Source organism: Rhinopithecus bieti, unplaced genomic scaffold (genome assembly GCF_001698545.2).
Source record: "Rhinopithecus bieti isolate Rb0 unplaced genomic scaffold, ASM169854v2 scaffold_110, whole genome shotgun sequence".
Taxonomy (NCBI): Eukaryota; Metazoa; Chordata; class Mammalia; order Primates; family Cercopithecidae; genus Rhinopithecus; species Rhinopithecus bieti.
Window position 1 is genome coordinate 4,091,694 of NW_016803311.1, and position 17,751 is coordinate 4,109,444.

The window sequence follows — 17,751 nt, forward strand, 5'->3', positions numbered from 1 at the left end:
GTTTACCAGGGATAGTTCTAAGAAATTTAGCTATATTAACTAATCAAATTATCACTACAATCCTAAAAAGTAGACACTGTTATTAACATGCTTCTTTTATAGACGAGGAAATAGTCACAAAGGAGTTGAGTTAGTTTTGCTCAAGATCACACGGCTAGCAAATGCCAAGGCAGGTAAATCCAAGCAGTTTGGTTTCAGAGCCCATGCATGTGACCACCCTACTCTAGAGTTTCTTACAGGTTCATCAAGTCATCTTTGATACCACATGATGAAAGCAAGGGCCCTATCTTATAAGTGTTTGTATCCACTTAGCCCTTAATCCATTGCCTTACCTGTGACTGTTGTGTATCAAATTGAATGAGATGTTGAAGGGTCTGAGAATGTCAGCAGGACAGGTGAGAAGAGAAAGGTCCTAAGTTAAACATTAAAATTAACAACTTATTTGGAGAATATTCTGCAGATTGGTAGGAAAACAATGATAAAGATTAAATCAAAATGTAGAACCTGGCGATAAATACAAATAATAGAGTTTTGTGGAATCCAGAAAAACAAAAAGCAGGGTAAGAATGAATGTGTTTCAGGAGTATGGCATTCAAAAGAAAGAATGTAACTTGACAAGGGTATATAAATATGTGATTACATTGGCAGCCATAACCCCTTAGTGAAGAGGAATGACTCACCAGCCTTCATAGCTTGACAAAAATATCATCTTTTGAGACCATGTGATTTCAATTTCTCTGATTCCATATTTACCAAACAACCTTCAAATTTAAATTCAATTTCCCAGTGTTTCCTGACCCGGATAAGAAAGCACCAAGGAACAAAAAAATAAAACGCAAACCACCTGTCTGTTTTGAAGCAAAAATTTTCATGGAAAATTATTAAAATTTGCCCTCTATTACCAATTTGAGTAATGCTGCTTGAGTATTTAACCTATGCAAGCAATCCTTCTAGGCTTGGGAGCGGTACAAAAATGAGTGAAACATCATCCCTGTTCTCAGTTTGTTTACAACGTTGTAAGGTGAGGCTGTGTTTGTTTCAGCATAAATGTGGGCCTTATTATCATCTGGAGGAGCTGACCATTAAATTCTTTGACCTGTAGCAGTGGAGGAACAAATCCTGGGCCCATATAGCTTTGAAGTAATGTGTCTCCACCAGAAATGCCTACATTTCCAGAAGTGGCAAACACTTTTTCTTTCAGAATTCTTACTTGGCACCTGTTCAAACTTAATTCATGTTCTTCCTCTATCTCGTGAACTGGTACTGACCTGTTCAACCAGGAATGAACATGTTCGCAACTACAAACTAAAATAATGCCTGGCCTTCCATGATACTGACACCAAACACTGGTGCCATAACCCCCTTTTTAGGTGTGGTCTTGGGAAAACTTAAGAGACAAAGATTGCGTGATCTTGGCAATAACTTGGAAGATTTTATTATTTGCTTACACCAAAACCCAGAATAAATCATTTAAATCTATTTTAGAGTGTTCATTTTTCCATCAAGAATTATGTAGTTTGATAACTCTCTCTTCTTCTCTTACACACATATGCATGCATGTGCATTGTAAGTGCATGAGGATGGGAGAAAGGAACATGGAGGTAACATTATCTGGAAAGACTTGAATGAATTTGGTTGCCGCTGCAACCATCACCCTTTGTCCTACTTGTCTGTTCCTAACACCTTATGGTCTTTAGCATGACCCCATAAGCTTTGGTGCATGGAGCCCTCTTCAGGCTAGTGTTAATAGGTTGACATAAAATACTCAAAATTACGTAAAATGTCAACTAAGGTAAAGATAATAGGCATTCTAAGACAAAGGGAGTAAAGTTGCTCACAGAAAGGCTGTTTAATTGTTAACAAATACAGCCTCGATGACTAAAACACTGCTGTGTACTCTTGCAACTATGGCCTCAGCTACTGTGCTTACTAGACAAGGCTTCAAAACACTCGTCCAGTTTGGATTGAAATCAGAGTACACTAAATATGAGATTTTTTCTTTCCACCCGCTTTTCTCCTCCATGCCATTACTTTTTCATAGTTAATGTCTATGTGGAACTAACTCACTGCACTGTTTTTCCATTTGTACTCCCGAAAGCCTCCTCCAGAGTCATAAAACCATGAATAAGAGGAATTAGCAAACAGAAAGCCTATGATTTTAGAGTATCTGGGGTAAATGGGAATATAATTAGGCTTGCACTGGTTTACAATTAGAAAAGGGATTATATCTGCCTTTGCTCACTATCTATGAAGGTAACCTGGAGAAATATGACTAATTTGGAGGAGAATTATCACGTTAGCCCATAGCTCTAGGTCAGCCTCTCTCTCTCCCAACTGTGGTAACCCTACAGGCCCCTTCTTAAAGAGAAAACACTGGCTACCAACCCTGCTGCTTTATAAATGCTCTCTCCAACCTGGAGGGATTGTGCTCACAGCACAGTGCAATTTTCATTTAGAATTGGGCTTCCAATTGTGTAGACACACCTCATTAGATAAGCCCTGCCTCTAGGGTCAGGGACTTTCGTACAGGTGTTAAGTACTAGAGGGGGAAAAAAGCCAACTAACAAATAAATGAAGAAAAGCTTTGATTTTTACTCAAACATATCAGGGAGGGCAACATTCTTTATTCCAGGTCCCCTGTGCCACGCAATTCTAAGGTTTGCTATTGCTATTGCTGTTGTTTCATTTCATTTCATATTTCTTCACCCCAGGGTAGGAAGTCACATTGTTTGCAGATAATGAGGGTGTGGTTAGATATGGGTTTGGCTTTGTAGAATTATAGAAAAATAAAAAAAGCCTAATATATTGTTTTCCTCCCTAAGGCTCCCACTCCTATGCTTCCCTGTCATTGTCAGGTGTGCCATTTGGAAGTATTCAGTTACATTTATTTAAATGTTTTATCAGCCTTGCTGAGGATATGTTTGGCACTGTATTTTACTTATTGGTTTATCCAGTGAGTTGTTTCTCAGTTGTCTAAGGAAATATGTGTGCTGATAACTGCAGCAGGTGTTAAATCGTTTGGCATGGGGTTGTCACTTGGAAGAGAACCAACCCAACTTGGGCCACGTCCTGTGGTAGTAAATTTCAGCTCCCTTGTAGGTTTCTCCTGCTTATTGCTGATTTACATGTCAGGAAGAACATCTTAGGAAGTTCTATTGGGTTAGATGACCCTGTTGCCCTCAGAAATATTTAATGAATCAGTGCCTATTAGAAGACCAGACTAGAGACAATTGCTCATCTATTTTGCTCTTTTTTCTCTGTTTTTTTTTTTTTTTTTCTCTTAGCCTTTTCATCATGTGAAAGAGAATTGCATCATAAACCTGCTGTGTGCAATTAATATGTGATACTGTACTTGCCTTTTCTGGATACCTTTTATGTTTCATGATTAACTTTGGCTAACAGCAGAAATGGGAGAGAAGTGTCCAGAGAGGGATGCTACTAAAAAGGCTTTATGTGACAAACCATATTGTCAGACATTAACAGAAAATACACCACTGCAGAATGATGGCAACACGCAGAGACAAAGCACCAATGGCCATCACAGGTAACATTATACATGCAATCTCCTTTAAGTTCTTTTTTTACAGGTTATTGTTCTGCAGAGTACATTCTGTATTGTTATTTGGGTAAATTAATGGTTTTTAGAGTTAGAAAATTTTCCTCAGTAAACTCAGTGCCCCCTTTCTACATTTAATGAAATTGCTTTTATTTTAGCTTTAGCTTTCATTCTATGTCCTTTTCATTTGACCTATTGGTAAACCAAAATCTTGCTTCATTCTCATCACTGGATGTCACTAATCATGTTTCCAGACCTGTCAAAGATTGCCTGTGCTCAGGAGAATGGCGTAAACCCGGGAGGCGGAGCTTGCAGTGAGCTGATATCGGCCACTGCCACTCCAGGCCCTGGCGACAGAGCGAGACTCCGCCTCAAAAAAAAAAAAAAAAAAAAAAAAAAAAGATTGCCTGTGCTTTTAAATTACACCACCCCATCTAAAATAACCACCAAGTAGCCTACCGCCTGAAACACACATCCCATTTTATTCAAAAAACATTTCCTCCAAGTTGGGAATTGTGATACAGTCTTTACTTGCTCACTTAAAACATGAAGATATTACAATGTTTCCAGTCATTCTCAAATTATACTCTGAAAGAAAATGCCCCTGTGCAGTGTTTCAAAGGTTGTATAACCATAAAATTCACCTTTTTGAAAACACCAATTCTAGCCTTGAACTAGACTGGTTGGGATCAGAATCTCCAGGGGGAGTGGCCCGGGAAGCTGTAATTTCGACAAAACACTTACTCTTGCTATCAGGCAAGTTTGGGGAACTCCTCTTTGCATCTATGAACTATCTGGTATAGGGGAAACAGAATAGTCTACAAAGATAGGAAGATATAGGTTTGAGGCTGTGCTTTACCATTTACTAATTTATGACCTTGAGTGAGTATACTTCTCTGAGCTTCAATTTACTGATATGTAGATTAGGCATAATATGGATTGTGAGGAGCTGATATTGAAAATAATTGACAGCCAGCGTGGCATGGCAGCAACCAATCAGAATCAACACTGGCCAGAGAACTGTGCCAGGAATCAACCTTTTGATTGTTGGATTATGGGGCTTGGGAGCAGCTGATGGTAAGAAAGCCTGGAAGACTTGGAAGTCAGGTGGGAGGTCTTTGGGAGACTGGGGCAGTGGGTATTTACTAACCCGTGAGAAAGCATTGCAGTATTTTCACAGCTGGGAATGCTATATTCATATGCCCATCAGCTGGCTATCAGCCCTGCATAAATGAAAAGGTGGTTGTACACGTTAACATAAAGCTTAAAAACACAGTTCCTAGTCGGCTGGGCGCAGTGGCTCATGGCTGTAATCCCAGCATTTTGGGAGGCCGAGGTGGGCGGATCACGAGGTCAGGAGATTGAGACCATCCTGGCTAACACGGTGAAACCCTGCCTCTACTAAAAATACAAAAAATTAGCTGGGCATGGTGGCGGGCGCCTGTAGTCCCAACTCCTTGGGAGGCTGAGGCAGGAGAATGGCGAGAACCTGGAGACGGAGCTTGCAGTGAGCTGAGATTGCGCCACTGCACTCCAGCCTGGATAACAGAGCGAGACTGCGACTCAAAAAACAAACAAACAAAAGCAGTTCCTAATACCTACTGGGTATTTAACAGGTATAAGTTACTATTATCTTTTATGGTTTTATTGCTTATATGGCACTTGTTATACCTGGAGTATAGTGCTGAAGAGACAAAGACCAGGACCATAAATTCATAGATACTGCCAGGGCTTCTAAAATAGGATTAAAACCAGAGTATTAATCTAGCCATAGGAGGACAAGAATGTGAATATAGAAAGGGAATCTGAAATTGGGAGATAAGTCAAAGGGGAAAGAACAGACATGATATAAACCAAGGTTCGAGTGAAACTCACATGTTACCTTAAGCAGAGGTGGAACAGGTAGTTATTACAAGCCATACACAATGGACAACTGGCAGAGATCAAAGAGGCAGGTATTCTACTCTTCAGTAGTAGATGTCAAGAACCCAGATGTAGGGATTGGGATCAAACTAGATGTCTTAGTCAGTCTAAGCTGCTATAACAAATATCATAGACCAGATGACTTAAACCATAAACATGTATTCCTTGCAGTTCTGGAGGCTGGGAAGTCCAAGTTTATGCCAGCTGATTTGGTTTGTAGTTAAAGCCTTCTTCCTGGTTTTCAAATGGATGCCTTCTTGCTACATCCTCTTAGTGGACTGAGAAATCATCTTTCTGGTGTTTTTCTTATAAAGCCACTAATCCCATCATGAGGGTTCCACCCTTATGACCTAATTACCTCCATTCCACATATGATTACATTAAAGATTAGCCTTCAACAAATGAATTTTGGTGGCATGCAAACGTACAGTCTCTGCCATTAGGTGAGGGCCCAGCTAATAAAGGTGGTCAGGGACAGGAACACAGTCTTGTGGAAACTTGGTTGCACTAGTCACAGTGTTATGATAGAAAATAAATTGATTTAGTATGGAGATTAAACTTCTTAAATACAAGCCCTGAAATTATCTGTGTCTAAGGATTGGGCTGATTACAGTGTATAGATGAAGGCTAAGCAGATATTTTTCCAACTGCTACTCTGATCTATGTGGGAAGAGCCAAACAATGCTAGGGGATACTGGGAAAGGATTGGGTAAAAAAGGAAGGCAATGACCTGCAGAGAGATTGGGCTGGGAAACAGAAGTCAGCAGGCATGGAAATTGCCTGTTGGGGATGTCATTCTTTGTCAACTCACACTCACCAGTAATTCCCGCCTCTAGTCCATTTTTCTCTCATTCAATGACATCTGCTCCCCAAGTCATGTAATTGGATGGAAGCATATCTGCATTACCCCAGGAAAGGATTATATACATTTATTAAATGGAAACAGAGCTAATTGTAGAAAACTTAACTTAAAAAAAAAAAAACACAAAATACTACTCAAGGTAATGAGTGACAGAAGTGTAGCCTGCAAATCTGTCACTGAACCACTGCTGGAAGGAAGAAGAATCCAGCTGCTGGCACCTCTGTGGTGCCAAATCTGAGAAAACTTCATGTTTTGTAACCCACAGCAGTATTGATTATTTTCTGTTGCCTTCTGTGGGAACCAGAAATAATTGTAGCAAGAAGGCTGGCCATGGGCAAGAAGAAAAAGGGGTTTCCAAGTAGCTCAGGAAACACAAGGGAGGGGAGCATCTATTGACTGGAACCTCAGGGTCCTGGGTTACCATTTGAAACCTGCGTCTTCCTCCACAGAGCTCTGGCCAGTGGTGATGTGGAGTAATGGGGAACAGTTCTTCATTCCATTATCAGTAAACTCTAAAGGGAAGTCTTACCAAACCAAACTGCCTGCTGGTTGCTCTCATTTCTAAATATTAAGCTGGTGACTAGAGTTACTCTTAAAGTGGGTACTTTGTACTCAATGACTTAAATAAATGCATATTTATTTATATCTTTAAATTAGTTTCTTTAGGCACCTCCTGTTCTAAGAACTGTCACAGTTAAGCTGAAGAGGGCGAGTTCGAGCTGGAAAGATAGTTGCTGTTTCTTGAGTTTAAATTAAATCCTTGACATTATAAAGCATTACAGATACATTACCATTGTCGATTTTGTCCTGTTCATATGTTTTTGCTATTGCATTATTCAGAATTAAGTTAAAAATTCTTTTTTATTGTGTTTGAATGTTTCTAGGATGTGGACAGATCAATATTTCTAGCCTGTGCACACACTCTACCTAAGGGCTGTGAGTCGTATTTGCTTTGAAAGAAATAGCACTTAAGGACTGTCAGTCAAGTCAGTTGTAAGAAACATAGAACCCTTTAAGAATTACTCTGCCTCCCCCTCACATCTAAATATAGCTAACCGGTTGGAGTGTCTAAGACAGACAGTGAAGCTGTATTTTTAAAATGGTGCAATTGCAATTAATCAATGTGAATAAAAGCTATCAAGGTCTTTTACCAATACATATCAAATATATAACTTTTATTAAATTAAAATTGTATAACATGATGAGTAATGAATATGCATAAGGAAATGACCCAGGTTCTTCAAGTCATTTGTAGGTCACTATTACAGTATTTTACTTTTATGGATCCCTATAATCTGGTTGAGAAAGCACTGGGCAGGGTGTGTGAAGATGGGATTTCTAGTATCCACTTGGTCATTGCTTACATGTATAAATCTGGGAAAACTATTGCCTTCATCTCTTTCTTCCAAGGTCTGAGTTTCCTTTCAGGCTACACATTAAGAGCTACGTATTAAGAATTAACACTGTATCTTCAGGCTCATTTCCTTGTCTCTGTGAGAAGTTGGAGTTAATATCAATATAGCTTGATCTAGAAACAATCCGCCTTTAACTCTACAGCTGATTTACCCAATTAAGATCTGTTTAATGCTCTTGAAAGTAAATAAAAGCAAAATTGTTCCTTTTGTGTCTAATATACTAATGGCACAACAACAATGTAATCAGTGACTACTTACCTTAGGCTCCTCCCTGTGCTGTGTGTGTGTATATTTGATCTGCTCCCTGTATGTACTTCTATTTACCTATCACGTAATTTATATTTGGATTCTTCTGGCACATTACTGCCAGGAGTGCCAATAAAGGAGCCATACTATGCCCTAATATCCTTGATTATATTTGTATCAGTGTCTACAGAGGTTATATCGGCAGACGGAACAATGGACTGTACCATTAAATTAGCACAATTTTGCAGCATCGCCTGGCAGAAGCTCACATTTAATCCAAGAGGTTATTCAACCCTATCCAATATGATTACTCTATAAATATTTGCCCAAGCTCAGCACCAGCCGTTATATCACTAATCACACACAGGTTTGTTATAGCGAAGACCCCCAGTGTCAGCAATTTGAAAAACAAAGCTAATTAGTTTTGATTTAGGGATGAGAAGACTTATTAAATTGAAAGCGAACAGTTTGCATAGTATAGTGGCTATTTAGAGCACATATGAATATGAAGGAGATGTATTGTTGTTTGCATAGGATTTTGAGTAGGAACAGAAAGACTAAGCTAGTAATTCAGAGATATGTGATGGCCAGTGGCTGCAACCAGTGATGGCTGGGGGACTTGCGGGGTCGGGGGTTAAGGGGAGACAATAGAAACATCCCTTAAAAGTACTACTCCAAACAAACATACATCTAAGTAAATGGTATATTTGCAACCAGCTTTAGAATAAGTTCCTGATTCCCCTTCCCAAACAGAGCACTGCCCCTAAACTTCTCCGACAGAGAATTCTGGGACCAACACCAGTATTGGTCCAAAGGTGGCAAAGAAGCCCCTTACTCCTACATCTCTCAGCCACCAGCCTACTGTGACGCTTGAGTTTGTTGGTTTTATTCTTATGTCTGCAGCCTTTAAAAATCTATTTTAAATTGCAAAGATCTTAGTAACATATAACCTTATCACCACAAAATAGTGCAGTACTATTTAGTTTTTGAATGTCTAAAACTAAACTACTATCTAGTTTTTGAAAAGCAGTGTCATTTGATGAAGAAGACATTTACCCTGAGGAAAGAAAGTGAACTAACATTAATTGAACTTTTGATTGTGCCAAGCACTGCACTGCCCTCTTTAAATATTCTCTCATTTAATGTAATACTCATAATAATTTTATTCGGTAGGGATTATTTCTTCCTTAGAGATGAGGAAACTGGGACCTAGTGGAGTTAAATAACCTACCTGAGGTCCATCTCACACTGACTTCGGTTGACAACCAGCTTCTTCCACTAACAATTGAGATCTTGGATAAGTTGCTTCCCTTCTCTGTGTCCCTTGCCTTTTCTGTGATGTAAGAGGAGTAGATGAAATCACTCATCTTCCAACTTTTGTGATTGTACCATTTTATTAGTAAAAAGAAAAAACTGAGCATGCGCCCTTTAATATATTGACTATTTTAAATAATAAGTATGTAGTATTTTGAATGCATTCATTTAAGAATTATCTCATTTCTTTCAAATTTTACACTAAAAATTTTAATAGGTTTATAAATTTTACATAGATTTTAATTTTAATAGATTTTCATAGACATATAAATTTTAATAGATTTTCCCCTTGACATCAATGGATCAAGATTCCTGTCCACCCAACTTTGGAGACTACTAGAATAGATGGCTTCCATGGTTTCTACAAGTTCTGTATGTATGATTGTAGGGTTTCTGGTCAGCTTTGTAAATCACAGAAAGAATGCACTGATAAAAATGTTATTGACATAGGTATTGACAAGCCAGAGAAGACTGGAAAAACTAGAAATTAGTTCCATTGGGAACCCTGAGTAAGGCAATTTGAAGGAACTGGAAACTCAACAAATGAGAGAGAAGAAGTCAGAATCGCAGAAAGTGATATAATCAAATAATAATAATGATAAATGCAAGAGAATACTTTCCATGTGCCAGTGTGTCCGGCATTGGCTCCTTCCAGTGGGTTCTTGGTGTCGCTGACTTCAAGAATGAAGCGCGGACTCTCATGGTGAGTGTTACAGTTCTTACAGATGGTGTGTCTGGAGCTTGTTGCTTCAGACATTCAGATGTGTCCAGCGTTTCTTCCTTCCGGTGGGTTCGTGGTCTCGCTTGACTTCAGGAGTGAAGCCACAGACCTTTGCAGTGAGTGTTACAGCTCATAATGGTAGTGCGGACCCAAAGAGTGAGCGGCAGCAAGATTTATTGTGAAGAGCAAAAGAACAAAGCTTCCACAGCATGGAAGGGGACCCTAGCCGGTTGCCTCTACTGGTGCCGGTGACCAGCTTTTAGTCTCTTATTTGGCCCCAACCATGTCCTGCTGATTGGTCCATTTTACAGAGTGCTGATTGGTGCATTTACAAACCTTTAGCTAGACACAGAGTGCTGATTGGTGTGTTTACAATCCTTTAGCTAGATGGAAACATCTAGCTGGACACATCTGAACATCTGAAGGAATGTCTGAAGTTCTCCAACTCCCCACTTGGCCCAGGAAGTCCACTGGGCTTCACCTGTCACCAGGCCCTGTTTTAAGCACTATTTATTTATTTATGTATTTATTTAATCATCACAAAAACCCCATGAGGTAGGTACAATGATTATCTCTAGTTTACAGAAGGGAAAAATGTGGTATAGAGAGGTCAAATAACTTATTGAAGGTCACATGTGTGTGTGTGTGTGTGTGGGGGGTGTATGGCAGATATATATATATATATATCATTTAATTTAATACTCATAATAATTTTATTTGGTAGGGATTATTATTTCTTCCTTAGAGATGAGGAAACTGGAACCTAGTGGAGTTAAATAACCTGCCTGAGGTCACCTCACACTGACTTCTGTTGACAGCCAGCTTCTTCCACTAACAATTGAGATTCTATGGATAAATATACATATATATACACACACACATATATGGCAGAACTGAAATTCAACCCCAGTCAACCACCTGGTTCTAGAAATAAACAATAAAAGGAAGCAGAGGAACAAAGAGTCATAGAAAATTGCTATTTCTTAGTGGACATATGTTTATACCCTTAGAATACAAACATCCTTACCCCATTCTTAAAACTCTTCCCAAGTTTCCCAACTGATAGGTGACTGAGATTCACTTACATCCCTGCCCTTCCAGGTAGGCTCATCTAGTGTAAGATATTCAGTGCATTTTATCTAATTTTAGAGATAGATAACAGATCCAATTAAAACAAATTACGGTCAAGAAGGTTTAATTCTGTGACTTAGTATGCTGTTAGAGTCAGATCTATCTTCCAAACATGAGCAGAGAGTTTGCCTGGAATGCAGTCAACACCAATGAAGCAGGGCAGAGAAATGGGGAGAGATCCTAATTTCATTTTATGACACTTGATTCAAGCCCTTACAAAAATTAGACATACCTGTGGGCTACCTAATTATACGAGTCAATAAATCCATTTTAGTTGAATTTGTATGGGGTATTGTCATACCTGCAAGATAAAAAGTTTTAACAAATATACAGAGAGAAGTCAGGCAGGGAAAGATCCCAACGTCTTTGAGATCAGCTTCAGGATTCAGGTAGTTACCATGGTCTTTCATATTCAGACCATGGCAGCTGACTATTAGCTGGATCCATGATAGCATTGCAGGCATTTTCTTGTTTTTCTATGTGCAGAGAAAAGTCTGGTTGACCTTTGCTGACAGATGAATTATTACCTACTTCATAGTTTTGCCTAAGACCCACCTAATGACTAACAAGTAAACAGAAGGATGTGGTCATAATCAACTAAATCAAAACCAGAAATCTTGAAGGATTTATGATCAAAGTTATAGTAATAGACTCTACAAAATCATTAATTGCAAACTCCAATAAAAAATAGTCTTGAAATAATCCCCTATATAAATGTTTCACCTTTTTTCTCAGTCCAAGTCTATCTCCATATTTCTGATGATTCTTTTGCTCATATTGTCCCTGATATGGCTCCTGCCCCTGACTTTCTATCCAGTGGTACTGGGAAGAGATGTTCTTCAAAAGCATTTTTTTGTTATTTATTTTCACCAATGTTGATCTTTCCTTTTTCTAAGCCACTGAAGTTTATATTACCTGTTCTGCTTATGAGCATGTAGTTATTTGTCGTCTTAGTACATTGTACACTTGTGTGTGTGTGTGGAGGAGAAAGCAAGAGAGGTTTCACCCCACCTGATTCTTAGAGGACCAAGATGGAATGAATTCAAGCTCTACTCCCTGTACATTGAGCAAGACAGAGAAAACAGAAGAATTGGGGGAAAGTCTAGATTTGTTGCTCAGCCTGAGGGTGGTAAATTCAGAGACAGGCATGTGGAGTCGGGAGTGCTTTTCACTGCAAAATCAGGCCAAATGTGGAATAGTCAAGAAAGATATAAGGATCTTCAGGTTCAAATAAATCTTCACTATCTGTCAAAGGAGAAGCAATATAGGTGATGAGAAGATGGCTGAACAACAGGCCAGACATTGAGGACAAGCCCTGAGGAGGTCCAGAGCATAGCCATTGAGTGTCAGGGGTTCTTGGTAGGAAAGCCTTTCCTGGGACCTGGAATGAAGCAGGACCCTAGACTTTGAAAGAGTGGGTGTAAGCAGAATGTAGGAGCTCTAGGATTCAAACGGGACATATGTCACACTCTGAAATTAGGTCCAAGAAATGTAATGCTCTAAAATAATCACAAAGAAGAATTAGGAGAGTGATACAATAGGCAGGTCCTTAGATTGAGAACATGTAAGTTCTAGTTACTAGCTGAGTAATGTAGGATAGGTTACAATAGCCTCTCTAAGCTTCAATTTCCTCTGCAGTTAAAAGAAGGAGCTGGACTAGATGAACCCCAAGATTTCATGGAGATGCTTCAGGGATTTCCTAACCAATAAATTACTTATTTTCTCCAATCATTAAATATTTTAGACCATCTGAAAGACTTGCATATTGCTGTAAATTGTTTTAAATATTAAGGTTATCTTTAAGATTTTATTTGAACACAGAATCCTATGGGAAAATATAGTTTGAAAACCCATCTAATCTAGCAGAATATGTTTCTGTGATATGAATATGAAAATTGAGATGATCTATCCTAGCAAATAATCCTAGGTGGTAAGAGATTTTTAGGTTTTGTTGATACCACTTGAGAGGATCTTGGGAGTAAAGGGCCTAAATAAAGGACATAATACAATATTTGTATTTCTGATCGCATATATTTATTATTCCATTGCATATATAAATAATACATATCATAATGAACATTTTCAAAAATAGAGATGAGGAAGAATATGGGTACATAAATATACATATATTCATGTATGTATGTATATATGTGTGTGTGTGTGTTTAGTTTTTTAACAAACTTAGGGCCATGGTTTATAGTCAAGAGTGAGTTAGGATGGTCTGGTAGGAGTGTTAAGATTACGAAAGTAATCAAATTACAAGATAATGTAAACATGCTGTAAAATAGGTAAATATAATTTACTACAAAAGTTCAGCAGATAATGACATCACCTTTAACTGGGTGAGAGCTTCAGAATTAAGAAGCAGTAGGAGCTGCATTAGGCTGTCTGGATTTTAGAGAGACTGATGTCAGAAAGAAGACACTCTCTGTCAGGACAGAGGACAGGTATGGCAATGGGAGTAGGTGGAACATGTGTAAATTAACTACCTCCACACATTTATCCTCTCAACCTATTCTACTTTGTCTGCCTCATCATGAATTTCATATACAGTCAAGATAGCAATAATTTTTCTACTGACCCCATAATACCTATTTTGTCCTTCGTAAGCCCTTGTTCACAGGGATTGTGAAAGAGCGAGTCTTCATAGTGTTCACAGGAAAAGGTTCCATCACTGTTAACATGATGCACCCTATTTACAGATCTCATTTGAGGCAAGAAGCAATTCTTTTTTTTTTTTTAATCAGGATAGGAGTTTTGAACTCTATCCCTATATTTCCAATCCTCTTTGAATAAGAGAACAGAAGAAAAGGATTTTGCTCTTACAAAAGATGACAGACAAGGAGGGCATAATTTTCACAGCCAGTTAGCATTTAAAGATGATATTGAAAAGAAAACCTTTCTATATAAGTCACAACTAGACTTCCATAAACAGACTGCCCTATGAGCAAATCTCCAATTAAAGATTGAGATTTCCCAATACTGGTTCTGTAGTAAGATGTAGCATTGGTTTTGCTGGCATGAAAACAGTAGAACACACAGAAGAAAAATCCACTTGACTCGAGTTATTTTCAGTTATTGAGTTATTGAATCAAATGATTGCCAGTTTCTTCTCAAGGAGAACTGGAGCTGTGATCGAAACCTGCTATATGTTTATTGTACATTAATTGTTTAACCAAGATGTGGCTGTGCTTGAGAGAACCTTCTGTTCTCAATCCATCTGTTGAAGCCCAACTCCGCACTCTCATGATTCGCCTAGGCCAATAGACTAGACTTGCCTAGGTCAATAAAAAGAAAAACGATTCTCTAAGACTTTTCAGAGAGTGGAATACTTTACTAAAGACAGTATGGGGAAAGAAGAGGAGGATTATATTAGACATTATGTCTAACATCTTAATGAAAATCTCCATTAGAAAAGAGAGACTGGGAGGGGTAAGTGGGGAGGACAAAGAGAAGTGAGTTAAAGCTACAAACATACAGATAAATTCAGTGTTTGATAGCAGAATAGGGTGACCATAGTTAAAAAAATATATTGTGCTTGGGATATGAACACCTTAAATACCCTGCTTTGATCACTATGCATTGTATACATTTAACAAAATTGTACATGTACCCCATACATCTGTTCAAAAACATCTTCCTTCCTTTAGTCATATCTATTTTGAAGTCACATCTGTTCTCCCTCTGAGGTTCATCTTACTCCCCAGCTACTTCATCTCTGTCTGAACCCTTTCCCTAACTGCTCCTGAAGTCTCACTGGCTCTGCATCACCAGGTTTCTATTCCAGCAACCATCTCTTCTTTTTATCTCCCTTCTATCTTACCTAGACCTGGCTAAACTCTCTCATTTTCAGTAGCCACTTTCTTTTGAGGGTGCCAGGGATTGCATATTACTAATTTTCGTAGGTAGAAATTTTAAATTGTCCATATGTATTCTAAGGAATAATGTTTATTTTCAAGATATCTGCTTAGTGATTCTCAACAAATATTCCAACTGTCTTGAAAAAGGGAAGCTTGAGTGACATAACCCCTTCCGGTACTGTTAACACTGAGTGCAGGTGAATCTTACCTAGATCTTACAGTCAAGATCTTGACACCTCAGACATTGACCAAACCAGGTAGAAGACCCATTCCATTTCCCAAACACTTCAATTTTATTGCAACATGACACATTCTAGAGATAAGATTAGAATGGTAGACTAGGCAGAAATCATTAAATTCTTAAATTCCAGACAAGGGGAGCCACTAAGGGTTTCCAGTTGTGCTTCAGAAAATCCAAACAGACAGTCCTGGGGAGGCTCTATGGAAGTAGAAGGTGACGAAGGAGAAGCTAAAACTAGAGAATCCAGTTACTAAAGTGTAGCAATATTTCTATGGTCACCCAGAAGGTGTCCTCTGATAAAAACCTGAGATAATTATCCTAGTTCTACCATAGCCTGGAAAAAACGTTACTTTCAGTCTGGACAATTTGCTATTTCTTATTTGGGTTTCCACCTAAGAAGGAAGTACCTTATAAAGCAGATTGAATAGCTAATGAGCAGAAGGACAAAACTTCTCTTTTTTACTGATTAAATTGGAATTCTGATTTATAATTCAGCAATAATAAATATATGAGTGTGAATTCATTCTGAAGACTTGCATAGGCCTATAAAAAGGAAATATTTAAAATTTTTTCACACTTAAAGACAGAGACATCTGTGAAGGCTCAGCATTTCAGCCCACTCACCTTCTAGTCAGTCATACTTCCCGCCCTCCCTTTATTTCTTAATTGCCATATAACATTTTAAGGTCATGTAGTCTGTTCTTCAGTTTCCTATCTATGAAAGGAAGATAATACTTATCCTAAAGTGTTATTTTGAGAATTGAATTATCAGTAGAAGAGAGGACACTAGAAAAAAAATTGAAGTGTTATAAAAATGTAAAGGGATAAAAGGTCAACTTTGTAAACAGAAATTGTTTGTCCTTGTGTTTCTGAGTGGGTCATACATACATGGCTGTGCTGAAAAGACAAAAGACATTTAACTTATATAAAAGGTATGTTCCTGCCTATTAATAATGTGTGAGAGTGTTCCACCCTTGGGTTCTGTAAAATGTTGGGAAACACTGGTATTAGATATATAATGTTTCTAGGATAAAAATTGTAATTGAATATAAATTGGTAACTCCATAGAAGTTTTCTCAAGTGGTTGGAAAAATGTCCAATTGAGGTGAGTCAAATCAGAATTTCTCAGTTTGGGGTAGGTTGTCCTCTGCTCATCATAAAAACAGTTCTCTTTACCACTTAATAATCTCAGTGCGTCTTTCCAGCACTTATGCCATACTTCAGCCTTGCTTGAAAATGTGTGCTGTTGTTCTAGAAAGTAACAGGCTTTCATTTCCAGGACTGTCAAATCAGAAGTTTTCCCAAGAACATAAAGATTCACACTATTATTGCACATCATAGACCTCATGCCTGTAGCTTGAAAATAGAAGTCTTTGGTGTAGGCATTTGCTTGTTTGACAGTTCTGTTCTAAATTTTGAAACTAGTGGTACTGTAAAGTGCCTGTCTGACAGTGGTGTACCAGACCTTAGTCATGCAAAATAATTATTGTTCACGGTTCCTTAGCTGAAGTCAATAGCTCCGTGCAAAACACAACATAATGCAGAGATCTAAAGTTACTAAATCGAAACGGAGAAAAAGAAGAATTTTAAACACATTTGGAAGAAAAAAATAGATTCTACAAGATTTACCAAGTGATGTCTTACAGCACATGGAAGGCTCTAATCTTTCTAAAAGAAACTACATGATAGAAATGTTAACTTTTATTAATCCATTCTGGTAATTGTGGTCAGGAAGCTTACGTGAGTTCAAAAGAAGGAGAGCAATTATGGCAATGTTAGCAAATAGTGTATAGTGTTTATTTTCTTAACTTGAAATCATATCTTCAGGTTTGCTTCTGCAAATTTGGTGTTTAAAGCCAGCAATACATCACCTATACTAAAGGGATTGATTACATCAACTTAAAGAGCTACAGTTTTGGAACTAGAGTGGCAGGATGCCCTCCCTGGACCTTTGGTAAGCTCCGTGAATCAGCGTAATGGTATATCCTAGAAAAGTCAATTTTAACCCAACAAATAAATAATTTAGCCTCCATGTTGCCTGAAATATTTGCCAGGGAATTCTGGGAAGATTGCTGCTTGACTGCTTGAGCGAAAAGGATAACCTCGTTCTTAATCCTTGGTACACAATTGCATTTAAGACTATCCCCTTCTGGGAAAACAAGGAAATAATAAAATTGATTGTTTCCCTGGAAAAGACAAAAACACAGAAGTAAATTAGAATTTCACAGACTCCTTTATGACATATTTACCTACATTTACCTTCAACATTTTCAGTCTAATATTAAGGTGGAAGTACTTGTGATCATTATGTAATTATCTGATTATTCTTTTATTGTCAACTTCAATGAATTTTATAAAATTTTCAATTTTAAAAAATGTTACTTTTAGGCCGGGCGCGGCGGCTCAAGCCTGTAATCCCAGCACTTTGGGAGGCCGAGACGGGCGGATCACGAGGTCAGGAGTTTGAGACCATCCTGGCTAA

At 38.2% G+C, this 17,751-nt stretch overlaps 1 long non-coding RNA gene across 3 annotated transcripts in view; it reads left to right on the forward strand.

The window, feature by feature from the left end:
* Positions 1–17,217, forward strand: part of LOC108530758 (uncharacterized) — an 81,476-nt gene extending 64,259 nt beyond the window's left edge. For all 3 annotated transcript variants that reach the window (XR_001885944.1, XR_001885949.1, XR_001885954.1), the window contains 3 exons: positions 3,285–3,544; positions 9,767–10,019; positions 17,097–17,217. This is a non-coding gene — a long non-coding RNA (uncharacterized LOC108530758). The remainder of the gene's footprint in view (positions 1–3,284; positions 3,545–9,766; positions 10,020–17,096) is intronic.
* The last annotated feature ends 534 nt before the right edge of the window (positions 17,218–17,751 follow it).